The 14,680-nt window shown below is 44.8% G+C and overlaps 1 long non-coding RNA gene across 1 annotated transcript; it reads left to right on the forward strand.

Moving 5' to 3' along the window:
- The first annotated feature begins 1,464 nt into the window (after positions 1–1,464).
- Positions 1,465–6,111, forward strand: LOC119404480 (uncharacterized). Its single transcript, XR_005186307.2, has 2 exons — positions 1,465–1,634; positions 6,015–6,111. It is a non-coding gene; the product is annotated as an uncharacterized LOC119404480 (long non-coding RNA).
- The last annotated feature ends 8,569 nt before the right edge of the window (positions 6,112–14,680 follow it).

A 14,680-nucleotide genomic window follows, 5' to 3' on the forward strand; every position in this document is an offset into this window, starting at 1 on the left:
GCGCGCGCTTATCTTTTGACGACGGTGGTTAATGCGTCTTGTGCTCTCACCGCAAGTTTGCCTTTTCAAGGTCACTTCGCTCATTGCAGCGGTCGTTTTTGCGAAAGGAACGCGCTGCTCACACAACAATAAGTTGCAACTGTGACAGTTCGCACTCATCCGGCGTATGTTAGTTCCGTGCGTCCTTTCTGCTTGAGCAGCGCGTTGCAAGTTTTGAGGTGCTTGCCGTTCTTCGCGTGACATTGCAATTTGTTGCTATAACCACGGCCGCTACATAAAAAACAGGTAGCGGCCGTGCTATAACATTCATTCCGTCGCCGTTGGGGTGAAATAATGCCCAACAAACGCTCAACTACGTCACTGAAGACACGTTTCACTTTCGTGTTATACCGATTTCTATGACAGAGGGATCAGCCATGTTTTTTTTAGTGTATTTTTCATCATGGCTCATCCTATAGTCCACTGACTATGCGACACCAGTCTGTAAAACGATGTTTTAACATTTATTATAACATTTTATAACATTTACTCTAATAATAATAAAACCTGAAGCGTATGTAAAAGCGTGGAATTCGGGAAGAGCTTGTTGATGTTGGCGATGCTATTCATTGTTGTTAGGGTGAAATATGAAGTCACCTGTTCTCTTCTTCCTTTTTTTTTTTTGACGTCACAATTTGCAATCTTTCAAAGGGCAGTGTGCTATTTTTCCAAGCCAGCTCAGGATACTTCGAAAAGCATTGTACAATATGTGGAAATTAGCTAGTGATGGACATGTATAGTCACATGCGGCTGCAGTATTCGTGGTACAGAAACGAGTAAAGTTAACAAAATTTTGAACGGAACCACCCTGAACAGGAACTGCCTGTGATATTCGCAGCGTTACGTGGAGGTCGACGTGGTGTTTGCGTTAACGTTTCTGCGTGATCAAATATGACATATGCAGATATACGTTTACATGTATTGTCTTATTAACAATCCATACACTACTCTTGCGTTCTTACGCGTACGTGTTCTTGACTGTGCTTTAGAGACGTTTACTTCTGCGTTTTAATTATTGCTGCCCAAGCCGTCGTCATCTCCGAAAGAGTAGACAGGCGTTGAACCCCTCTAGATCCTTGTGTGTTTGTGTATGCATATGAAATAATAATAATAATAATAATAATAATAATAATAATAATAATAATAATAATAATAATAATAATAATAATAATAATAATAATAATAATAATACCTTGTCACCAATTTTGGGCCCAAGTTGGGTTCAAAGGGGCTTTTAGCTAGCGCGAAATTAATCGACCGATTCCTCAAAATACTACCCATTAAAGCAAGTTTCGTCAGAAAGGAGTGTCTTTCAGGATCTATGGAAAAATTGACCGGATTTCTCGCACAATTTCAGCCAGGAACTTCAGACTTCGCGGACACGTTAAAGTTGACAGCTAATCACTGCCTTCTCCGCACAGGTCAATGGATTTCCATCCGCACCAAAACTACACGTTCTTGGTTTCGTCGTTAAAACCGCTAACCGCCCAAAGTAAGCTGCTCATCGAGTACAGGACCACGCAAGTGCTGCTCACCTACAACATTCCCACGGTGCAACTCTCTTTCAAACCAATGACATCTCCATTCACGCAAAGGTAAGTGCTAATGGACGCAAGGGGCCCAATATTCATCCTTCCGTGAGATACTACAAATCCATCCATGAGATACTGCAATCTCATGGATTGATTTTAGCGAGGTGGGAATTGTAATCGGGAGTAGTACGAAATGACAAATTTCGACGGTTTACGATACTTAGCAAAATATCATCAAATATGGAAGCAAAATACGACTAGGAACACAAAGTCAGGTATTACAAGCTTAAATAAACGTACATCTAACGCTGCCGCCACGGCGGTACAACGGTTACGGTGCTCCGCTGCTGACCCGGAAGTCGCAGGGTCGAACGCGGCCGCGGCGGTCGCATTTCGATGGAGGCGAAATGCTAGAAGCCCGTGTACTTAAATTTAAGCGCGCGTAAAAAAAACCCAGGTGGGCGGAATTTCCGAAGCCCTCCACTACAGCATGTCTCAGTCATATTGTGGTTTTGACACGTAAAACCATCGCTATTATTGTTATTACAAACCTAACGCCGAAAATATAGTTATAAGAATAAAATGCTAGACCGATTCGATAAACAGAAACCGATTCGGTATAACGTTAGCGATACAATACAAATATATTAAAGAGATGGAGTTAAAAAATACTCCAAGTGAGGACAATGCCGACGTTAATTGTGAACTGCTGGAGACGAGTGGCAAACATTTAAAGAGTGGTTGCAGAACAACATCATCTGTCAGTTTGTTCCAGTCTCTGACGGTGGATCGACACATACTTCTATTATTCACAGGTGCACGAATATTAGAAAAATTGGAACGTCGAATCGAATGGTGTCCTATTCGATTCCGTCTTCGAATCAAGTAGCCAGTATTCGCGAACAGGAACATTTTTTTTAAACGCGTTACAAATATTCTAAAACGTCAACTGCCAGCCCCAAACGAACGCGAAATTGGTGCAAAATTACAACAAATGTTATCCACGCGGTCATAGCATAGCGATTAAACATGAAAGTGCAAGAAAGTGCAAGAAACTGCACTTTCACGTTTGTGCAGACTCGTCACGTCAGTGCAGACTTTAACCGTTCACTAATTTGATCTTGAGGCTCTACTCACGTTTTTACTGCTATAATTATGAATATTAGGATGCGCACATTCGGCATTGAAACGTTCTGTATGCCATGCAAATGATACCATACGTTTCCATGCGCTTCTTATGGAAACATATGACAAATATTTGAAACGCGCATGGAACTTGTTTTCAGTAAGAATTACACGGTAAACATATCGACATATTGGAACGGCATGCGGAATGTTTTAGTAGGGATCGTTTTATATTATTGTAAAAGCGGTTGTTGCATTCGAAAACCATTTGAAAAGTGAGAGATCATATTGTGCAAGAACTCCGCTCATGCCTGAATTACGTGACAAATTTTGGCGGTAGGAGACTCGTAAGGCGACATAGCCTAAAAGTAAGGTTAGCTCGGAGAGATGTTGCAGGGTCCCTTTGAGCCCTTGTAATGAGTACACCCGCAGTGTAGGCCACTCGAGTCTTTCAAGACAACAGTGCCAATGAGAAGATAAGCGGAATCGGACCTCACTTTATCAATACACGCTACGCCCACCGTTCTATTCTTGTTCGCTGAAGAGTTCTCTCTGCGCGTTAGATCCCAAGAGAATATCCGGTTCTGCCGGAAAGCGTGGCTTTCCCATTTTCTTTTTTCTTTCGCCAATGGATTTCAGTGAGTCTTGTGCAAATCCAAGATTGCAACGCGGAAGCGTGCAACAACGTCTGCATTCACTGCAACTCTGATGTATTCGATCAGTCCTGACGTATTCTGATATAGACTGCAAGTCTGGTCTATTCAATGCAGAATGTATGCATTCACTGCAATTCAGACGTATTAGCTCAGTCATTCAAAGTCCACGTGTGATTTGAACGTCATGCAATTAATTGCGGATCAAGGCTCGTCGATGTAGCCGTGAAGCGCAGCTTTTACCGCGATAGCGTTAAAGGGCTCGTTTCGCAGAAATTCCGTTGTCGACGTCGGTGTCGGCGTCGTTGGTTGTGAGCGAAAAATCAGCATTGTGCGTTAAAGAAAAATCGAGAGAGGTGCAAATAAAATAAATAATAAAAATATCCGGTTCGAGTGAGAATCGAACCCAGATTTTCTGCGTGGAAAGCAGGTGTTCTACCACAGAGCCATTCCATTGCTTGAAGCTACTTCGAAAAAAAAAACACTATATAAGTTTCATGTAGTAGGAGGAGTCTCCATAACGCGTTTAATTTTGCTCGGCAGAAGCGCAGAATCGCGCCAAGCGTCAAAACATGTGAATTGTGCAACGAGCGGGTATTTCAAAGGCCCACCAATTATAAAGAGCTCAGGCATATTTAATCATCAGCAAAAGCATCAACAAAGTCAGCAGCCATGTGGGTTCGCGTGTTGCCTTACGGACGCGTAGTGTCCCCTTCACTGATTCGCAAAATGAAGAATTATGGCGTAGAGGGCACTTCGCAACTGTACTTGCAGTAGGCATCCTGGGATAGTTTGAAACGGCCAATGTTACGTGCACAGACGTTCGTTTCTTTGCGGCACGGTTGAGGCATCCGCCTAAAACCGAAGCTAGGCCAGCAGTTGAGAAGGCGATGCGCACGGGGCCCGATTACGCTATCGTGTTCTACTCTCGGAGGCGAATCTCAACTGCCCTCCAAGTTTTTGATGGACGCCTCTCTACCCGATTTCATAGGTACCTTAAATGACACCCACTAGTACCCTGACATTCAAACGCAGACATGCGAAACCTGTGAGCATTGTTGAAATAATTTGCTTTCAAAATGTATTTATCTGACGAGTCACGTATCCCCGGGAAGCATTTAATGTCACTCGATAAATTGACGAAGTTATCGTCAGCATACAACTGAGGCATGTAAGCGAAGAAACACCCTGTAGGCGGTATTCTTCTTTCAATGAAGCTATGATAAGAATAAATGACACCCGATCTGATGAAGGCCGTGCGCTTTCACATCAAAGCCATTTAATCTGAACGATAAGCCACTCAATTGCACTTACAATCCCAAAGATGTTCCTATTCGCAATTTCCTAAATGTGAACTGCCGCAGCCTTGCAATTACTTATTACGAGTTAATGCTTAGAACAAAAGCGTTCTCTAATTTTGTAAAGTTTATTACCTCCCTGATCTCCCCTAGGGACTCAGTAAGTAAAATGTTCATCGCAGGCCAACGACGCAAACTTTACATTAAACGTACCACGTACAGTCAGTGTGAAATGTTTAGAGACCACTAGGTCCGAGAAAAGTTCGAATTTCTCAGCAGTTTGTGACTCGAACTGTACGATACACGTTGTTAGCGTGTTTTATAACAGGCCGGAAATCTAATTTCACGGTTGCTGGCTCAAGCAGCGGGAATATTCTGCTTTTTCTTGTGCCTCGTGGTCCTTAAACGTTGGACGCTGACTGTACGGAGCTTGCGGAATGAGACGCGTCAATTTGGCTAAGTAATGTGCGTACTTTCGTTACAACGTCTTCAGTTCGTGTCACATTGGCATATAAAATTTGGCTCTGACACTTACACCACAGCCAATGCCCCTTTTCCCTGGCCACATTTGCAGCTTCATGGTGTGGTTATCTCGAGCACCGCATACCACTTGTTATTCTTGAAGTTTTTTACGTGTTTCATTTCGTGAGCAATAGATAATCATTATTTGAATATAGGATTTGTTCAATTAAATATGTTTAAAGCGACGTTTGGCGCCTAGATGTAACTCCTACCGCTCCTTTTCTCTTACGTAATAGTTGGCATCGTGAAGTTGCCAATAACCGTAAAACAGTACAAAATTTACACATGAATGGACATTCACATCCCTAATTCCACTGCTACAACGTAATTGTTGATGCATCAACAATGTTCACGCATCATAAGTCTTCACACACCCTAAAATGTCCACGCTTTACAAAAGAGTTCATCAATGCGATCACACAACAGTCACTGGGCACTTTTCCCACACTAACTGCCATGAAACAAATGCTGATAGGTACGAAAACACGAGAAACGTAACGTAACGTGCGAAACAGGTGACCAGAAGTTTCTGTTAATAATTAACAATGCGAATAATAATACTTCATCTGATTTAGTATGCTTCAAATGTTTCCTACTCCTGTAAGGCGCATTAGTATAGTTTTTAAAATAGGAATTAGTGAAGCTATGGTATGGAACTATCTTTTCGAGTGGTCACGCTTCGCATTTTCTTCACACCGCCGCATGGAAATTTTCTTGCACCTCAATACTCACTCTCTATTTTCTATCAAATTTCCTCTCTTAATTACAGTTCATATGTTTAAGTCGTGCACACATTTGAAGAATTCTTATTCTGAGTGTTCGACATTTTTTCTTTACTCTTTCAGCGAAGCTTCGAAGGAGACGTTTCACAAGTGCCAGGCTTGGAACCCTACAGGAATCTCAACTCACGTGCCGATGTCATTAAAGGATTGCTAAACGTCACTTCGCTCTCAATTACTCTGCAGACTGAAAGTGCGCGTGCACTTACACCACAAAGCTTGCGAAGCATAAAACTATACTTCGAAGCTGAGGCAATGACTATAGCCAGTGAACATATGTAAATATAACAAAGGGATAAACCCGAAATTTGTGTGAAAAGGCCGCATTTAAACGTGAGTTATCGTGTCTGAACGTCATGTTCACGGGGCTTGATTCGTGAGTGCATTTCGTTATGGCTGCCCACTCTCGTTACGACGATGTATGACGTCACAAGACCGCCCCTTCATTTACTGCATTGGTGGTTCTGTGAAAATCGCCAGGCCTGCGCTAAAACCGCCGCACAATCACAGCGAAAGCTGGAAGAGCGGAATTTCTGGAGCCCCTTATAAACTCTCTTGGGGCTATTAATACAAGTACACCAGCAACGTACCCGCTAAGCCACAAATAACAATTTTTGTGAAGGTAGGAAGCACCCACCACGCCATTATTCGTCATTAGGCGGAGAAGCGAGATACCATCTGTAAGGCCATTATGTGCGCTTTGTTGATGCGACGGTTGATGACGATGAAGAGTTATGGCTGAGCCTTTTGCAATAGGTTGGAAGCTTTAAACGGCCCACTAGTTACGTAATTTGCATTGTGTGATGCCCGGTCGTTATTTCACTCTCCCACCACGCTTTATAACATACGTTAACGTGAGAAAGAGAGTGGAAAAGAACTTTATTGGGACCCTGTTATGGGCTTCCTTGGCTACCAATAGAAGTGCACTGGCGAGGAACCCACTACGCTATAAATCGTCATAACTTTTTGAGGTAGGGAAGCAGCCGATATGCCCTTTTTCGTCATTCTGCGGAGAACCATGGTACCCGCTAAACGCCTGTAAGGCATTATGTGCACTTTGTTGATGCTGTGGCTTATGACGATAAAGAATTATGGCAGAGCCCTTTGTAATGGGTTGGAAGCATTCAACAACCCACTCCTTGCGCAATTCTCAATGTGTGACGCCTGCTTACAGAATTCGCGTTGTGTGACGCCTGGTTGTTATTTTACTCTTCTACCACACTACATTACATATGTTAATGTTGCTTCTGCCCGACATGACGCCTGTATAGGTGTTTTTGCAAAGCTGTTTCCAGCACCGGCATGGCTTTGACCGGAAATTAATTAAAAAAAAACGGCATGTCTTTGAGGTAGAATACTGGGCTCCCTCCCATGCAGAGGGCTCAGATTCGAACCTCGTTCCATCCTGGATATTTTTTTTTTTATTTCGTCTATTTTTTTCTTATTTCGCGCGATAGTGGTTACGGGCACCGGCGGCGGCGGCGGACAACTACGGCACCAAAAAACGGCCCTTGTTGTGATCTCATAACAGCTTTCGCTGTAAAACAGATAAGTATGACTTACAGTTAGTTTAAAGTTAGGGAAACTCTTGCGAAATATTCTGCCTTCTATTGAGGGACCCCTAAACAATGCCTAGAAAACAAAAAACGAGCGAGTTGCCCTCTCCTGGTGTTTCCCGTCTTTTCGGCGCAATTTGTGACGCCAGAAGTCTGTTTACGTGACGTCATAAAAAATGAGCTCTCGATCACAACAGATACCCCTCATAGATGAGGGGTATCAGTTGTGATTTGTTGCCTACAATGGTTTGCAATGCAGTCGCACGCCCGTTCTGCCTTGCTTTTGCGCGTTTTATACTGTGCAAGCAGAGATAACAGTGTGTAGCCGAAAGGCGTGAAATCCTGATTGGCTGAACGCTAAGTGCTTATATTGTCTACGTGTTTTATGAGGAAATAAGTGGCAACGAGGAAATAGCGCCGGTAGGAAGGGTAGTGAAGGCGAAAAAGAAACAACTCTCTCATCTTTGAACTCGGTGTGGTTTAGGGGCCCATTATACAGTGCCAAAAATAAGTTATTTCTTTTGTGCATTATGCTAATTAATTCACTGAGGTCAACTTACTTGCTACGTTATATACGTGTCGGTCTCCTGGGCCCTGTCAAGCCGTTTCCCTGAAGTTTTCAGCCTGGGTCATGACGGGATGGGTCCTGTGAAATAAAAAAAGGTTGAATTTTAAGCATTGCATGCACGCAACCACTGCTACTGACAAAAGGCACCATGAACGAGAGGAGGAGGAGTCTGTGGCCCCGATTCGCCGTTAGACACAGTCACGCAAGGCCCACAGACAAGGAACCAAAGGAAATCACGGGGTTTCTTTAAAAAGCAGATAACCTTCTCTGCCTCCTCCTCTTGTGTTTGTGGTTGGTACCTGGAATTTCGCCACCGAAGCATAAGGTCACATTTGCGAAGGGCGTGTGCACGGACGCAATCAAGCTGCGATTACGTTCGTCGCTGACCACTATTGAGCCGAAAGCGTTGTAGACCTCCTCCGGGACAATGCATTCCTCCTGTTACCATTTCCACTGGGGCCGCCCTACATGGCTCAACGAGGGCTGATCACAATGGCACTCATGTTTTACTCCGGCGCTTGGTCGATGTACGTCGCACATGTGCGGAGGTGTGGACGCCCACAACGCGCATTGGTTCGAATCACCCCTCTTCCCCTGCTCTTGTTGTTTTATTCCCCCGAGGCGTGGAGTCATGCTCTCTTATAGGCTGCAGAAGGTAGCGCCAATTTTCTATCTCTAATAATGGTCACCCCCCCCCCTATTCACAGAACTTGAAGCAATAAAGCTCACAGGGTCCCTTATGTATTCGCCTAAAACGACTCGATGGCAAAAGTCATCCGGTGTGGCTATTTTACCGTGCACCTTATATCAAACGTTCTCTAACTAACGATCATTAATTAATCGTGACTAATTAAGCTCCAACTCGCTTAATTAGCTTTGATTATCGCGATATACACTAAAACCTCGGTGATACGATCACCGCTCGTACGAATTTCGGGGTGACAATTTTTTTTTTTTGTGGTCCCGGTCAAGACTCATTAGCCTGCAATGTATTGGAGTACGGTTGTTGCGAACCGATTTGCACCCCGCGACGTTTGATACGAACGTACGCTAGCGCACAGGTACGAACAGGTGCTGCCTGCGCTGGCGCGGGCGTGCGCGCTGCGCGACCATCAATGGTGCGTCGTTGCCTCCGAGATAGTGTGCGCGAATCTTAGAGGCCTTTAGGCGCCTTCGCGTTTAGATTACAGATGACGTTGGCGTTGCGTTTTTTTTTTCCCGACGCGTTGACGCGTGCTCCTGTGCTCGAGGCAGCAGCGTCTTTGTACTGTGTTAACACGTGCCTGCCGCGTAGATGCACGCCATGTCCCCGCAATCAGACGTTCTATGAAACAAAACTGGAACTTAGGCTGCGGGTCCGTCATGAAGTTCCATTAAAGGTGGACGAAGACCCCAAGAGACGAAGCGGACGGTCTGGGCGAAGGAGCTTGGCCTCTATCGATTGTGTGCAAAGCGCTTCTTAAGTCACTTTCGCTGTAGTACTCTGCTGTCATGCAGAAAAGCGTAGTAAGATTAGGAAGGGGCCACCGGGAAGGGCCACCGTATATTTACGAGTACAAGTATGATCGTTGACGTCTCTGCGGCCCTGAGAAACACTGAATCAAGACGTATGCCAATTTTCTTTTGTCGCATACTAATTTTCCATGTTTTCTGGTGATACGAAATTCAGATGATACGAATATTTTTGGTAACACAGCGAGATTCGTATCAACTAGGTTTTACTGTAATAAAATTTCACTAATTAACCCGCAACTCAATTTGCGTTGATTATCACCATATACATGCAGTGATGCTTTCACTCACTTTTGTATGTATTCCGCTCCCCTAGACGTCCCGTAATCTTCTTAACGTTTTGCAGCAATTCCGGTGTCGGCGTCGTTGGTTGTGAGCGAAAAATCAGCGTTCTCCGTGAGCGAAAATTCTTGATAGATGCAAATAAATAAATAATAAAAAAAAGCTTCGGTTCGAGTGGAAATCGATCCCAGCCCTTCTGCGTGGCAAGCAGATGTTCTACTAGAGCCATGCCATTGCTTGGAGCTGTTTCCGAAAAAAAAAAAACTGTACAAATGACATGTAGTGGAAGGAGTCTCCTTAACGCATGCAATGTTGCGAGGCAGAAGCGTATAAAATCACGCCAGGCGTCAAGACATGTGAATTGCACAAGGAGTGAAGGGTTTAAAGCCACAATCATTAAAAGCGCTCAGGCATGTTTAATCCCTATCATCAACAAAAGCATCAACAAAGTGAACAGCTGCGTAGGTTCCCGTACTGCCTCACGGACGCGTATACTGGTACTCGCTGATTCGCAAAAGGAACTAATGGCGTAATGGGCACTTCGCAACTGTACCTGCAGTAGGCATTGTAGGATAGTTTTAAACGGCCAAATGTTACATGCACACACGCTCCTTTCCTTGGCGCATGATTGTGGTATCGAAAGCGAAGCGAGTCGACCGATTGAGAAGGCGATGCCAGCGGGGCCCGATTACGCCATCGCGTTTTACTCTTGAAGGCGAAGCTGAAGCGCCCTCCAACTTCTTGCTTCACTTTCGTCACGCCGGCTTTTCGTTCAAGGCCACGTACGCATGAGACATGTGAAGGCTCATTCACACCTGCGACTTGCACCGGTCGCGCGACCATTTGCGACTAGCGACCAAACAGCGACTGAAGGCGGCAAATGTTCACACCTGCGTGTCGCACAAGTCGACTGGTACTGACGTCCTGTTCCTGTGCATGTGGTGATTGGTTCCTCGGTTTGCGAATGCAGTAGCGCGACTGAAAAATCGAGCAGCGAGCGACTGAGTCAAAGCAGTCGCTTTGCGACTAACTTGGTCGCGAGACCGGGGCTATATATAGTCGCAGGTGCGAACGAGCCTTAAGGCTTTCGCCTTAAAGGGAGGTTTAAACGCACACGGCGGATTGGCTTCTATGATGAAGCTGCCTCTTTATACTGCGTGTTGCGAAGGCACTGGTTAACGGCTTTATCGTCAAACGAATTATGCAAGAAAAAATAATAATAATAACAACCATAAATACACATTCTGAAGCGAATAACTGCTCTAATAAAGGGACTAGCGCCTTAGAAGTATTCAGGTATTCGCCTAGATCTGTAATAATCACCGATAGCTTCTGCGCTGTTTTTCGAATAATATGCTTTCCTTACGCGTAATATTGCTAGGCCAAAATTACAAATCCTTACGGCTGTAAGAGCTATATCCGACATTGACACGTAGTCTTCGCGAGTGCGTCTTGTACTATTGTTGGTTAGGACTAAACGTTTACGCACATTTTTGGCGCAAAGACGTCCTTGCGAGTACGGACCCAGCAGTATTCGGTCTTGCCGTAGCAGATATGCGACATTTCTTGATAACTCTATTTTCATCTTTCCCTTAACTTCTGGCTCACTTCGGCATAGCTGCTGCCACTGCTAAAATGTCGCGAGTCGAAGGAAAACTTGCTAGAGCTTGCAATCTCCGATTTTCATTGTGCGCACGAACATAAAAATGCTTTTAAGCTCGGAAGAGCCGAACAAAAACGCGCCATTCAAATGATAAGGCGGCAACGCAAGAATTAGCTTACGCTGCAAACGCCATCCAGATAACAACCGGCAACTTATTTTGAAGTCCTCTGCCGATTACAATAAAGAGCCCCTAGAAACTGCAGTGGCAGTTGTCTCGTATCAGTGATTTTCGTTTTATAACTTAAGGTTTTTCTAATCTCACAGATCTCAACTCAGTGCTTTGCCGGCGTCGACTATACGTCTGGTTTTCCTTGTCAATGACGTTGCGCTCAGCCACTGTGTTTAAATCTTGTACGCATTGTATGACCTGACTGACCTGACACTATATGACCTTCCTGTAACCTTCAATTCAATCCCGTTTGATTTTTAAATGCGAAGCATTTCTTAGCGAACCTTTGGCGCTTTGAGCGTTTCTATCTATCTATCTATCTATCTATCTATCTATCTATCTATCTATCTATCTATCTATCTATCTATCTATCTATCTATCTATCTATCTATCTATCTATCTATCTATCTATCTATCTATCTATCTATCTATCTATCTATCTATCTATCTATCTATCTATCTATCTATCTATCTATCTATCTATCTAGCCGCCTACGTCTGGGTGCTCTCATGATCACCTCCTTAAGTTGGTGTAGACCAAAAATGGCACGGGAAGGTAAGAAGATTTAACGAATATGACTGTCGGCCCATCACATGAATAACGCGAAAATCCTGTCACGTACGTCGTCAAACCATTTTCCTCCAGACACGTGTGGCACATACCCGTTTGCCACTGGCCGCGGTGTACGGGTATGCGCCACAGGTTATTGGCAGTTTATATCTGCCCAGGAACGGCGAGAACAGACATTCGTAACTTAAATGGGAGAGCGTTAAGAAAAACCGACATCGGCAGCGTTGACCCGACGAATGGAAAGAATAAGAATTAGGATCCCAGCAAGAATCGAACCCAAGCATTCTGCGTGGCAATCAGGCATTCTACCACTAAGTCACGCCAGCTCTATAAACTGGTTTGGAAAAGCACCCTATGCAGGCGTAATGGCGGTGCAACGTCAATTGTGGTTATGGTGCTGGCTATTTAATTTTGCAAGAAAGCAATAAACACTACATGATACTCCTACGAGACAGGCGTCACATCAGATTAACGTCTGTGGTTCCAGTGTTGGCTGCGCTTTTATAGAAGTCTAATAAACATTACATTTCTATTCCTATGATTCAGCAAGCTATATTGAAGCATTGCTCGACGCCGGAGGAATAAATTAACGAAAGTTACGTATGATATTCCCACCATCGCACCGTAAAGTGCACATAGTCCGCCGGAGCGGCGCAGTTTCTTCTTCATTTCTTACGAGGCTGGGCGATGGCCTCATGCTGGCCGAGGATGATGCCAGATTTACTGGCAGCCGCTTTGTATATTAGGCTACGTAGGCCACATACGCCCAGGTAGCCTACTAATACAAGCGCCATCCACTGATGTTGGTCTACGTAGCACTATCCAGGCCTACCAGCCTCGACGGCCTATACCTAACCAACGCGAAGGGTGACTTCAGGTTCCGACATGTCGCCGGCTCTATCGAGACAATTTGTCGACGAAATGACTGAGGCATCCATGATTTCCAAAAGCTGCACTATACCCCTCGTCACCGCGATCACGACCGGATCCAATAACAATTCATGACCAGCTGTTGGTGCTCACTGACCATAGTGATTATGACCTCGTTCAAGAACTGTCAGGAACCTTTCCACACATGCACACGAGTTCGTTAAACGTGCGTACGTTCTCCGTCATAAGGACAAGCATTACATATCAGCTTACTGCTTCTGGTTTTGGTAATGTCCACTTTGCGTTGTCAGCGTTACCCAACTGTCAACAACTGTTTATATAATACATATGCGGCTCTTCAACGTATATGTATGCGTATAAAATTTATACAGTTCTTTAGCGTCACTTTGTAACGTTTCGCTCAGCAAAAGAATTACGCCACAGTCACCTTCCCGCCGCATGCTTCGCATGACATAGACTCTCACGGTACGTGGGACCTGCCGAATTTTTTTTAATGATAGCTCACATATTTATTTCGGTTTAGCATTGCAGGTACTGTTTCCATTCCATCACTTCATTACGATGTAGCAGCATTCATTTCAAGCTCATTAATTATCTCCCAACTTATAATTAGCTTGCTGGGTTTTTGCGTGCCAAAACAATATGATTATGAGGCACGGCGTAGTGTCTTCTCCGTTTCCTCCTCCTCCTCATAATCATCCTTCAGCAGCAGTAGCAGCAGTAGCAGCAATAATGTGGCTGCCGAAATGTGAGTGTCCTTCGAAATGCGGCTGTTGCGGCCTGAAATCTATTTCACGCCCTCGAGATTAGCAGCGCCACATCTTAAGAGAGCTTAACCAATATATGACGCCGAATTCCCAAACCTGGTATATCCTACAAGCCACTCAATCGGGAATTTTAGTCCACCTCGGCTGTATTGGGGTTACGGTGCTCGGCTGCTGTCCCGAAAGTCGCGGGTTCGATCCCGGCCGCGGCGGTCGCATTTCGATGGAGGCGAAATACTAGAGCACCGCGTACTGTGCGAGGTCAGTGCACGTTAAGGAACACCGGGTGGTCAAATTTTCCGGAGCCCTCCACTACGGCGTCCCTCATAATCATATCGGTGCAGAAGGACGTGTTGTTGGGCGAGGTGGTGTTTGCTGAGTGACATAATGAAGCGCTAAAAAAACACACACCACAAAGTAAGGAACACAAACCGACGGGCAGGCGCCTGTCCCGTCGGTTTGTGTTCCTTACTTTGTGGTGTGTGTTTTTTTTGCGCTGCATTCCGTCGATCATATCGTTGTTTTGGCAGGTAAAACCCAAGCTGTTGTTATTATTAATCGGGAATTTTAACCGGTGGGCGATGCCGCAGACAAGTCAAAGAGTTCACGGAGAAAGTTACACGCCCAAGTCGTAGCTGCTTGATACACCTGCGCGGAGAGAGAACAATCCGCCAGAGCATCCTTATCAGCGCGGCTCGCATGATTTGCCACCGCCACGCGCCCATCAAGATAAGGCGATGATAGACCTGAGGTCAG

Source organism: Rhipicephalus sanguineus, chromosome 9 (assembly GCF_013339695.2).
Source record: "Rhipicephalus sanguineus isolate Rsan-2018 chromosome 9, BIME_Rsan_1.4, whole genome shotgun sequence".
NCBI classification, from domain to species: Eukaryota; Metazoa; Arthropoda; class Arachnida; order Ixodida; family Ixodidae; genus Rhipicephalus; species Rhipicephalus sanguineus.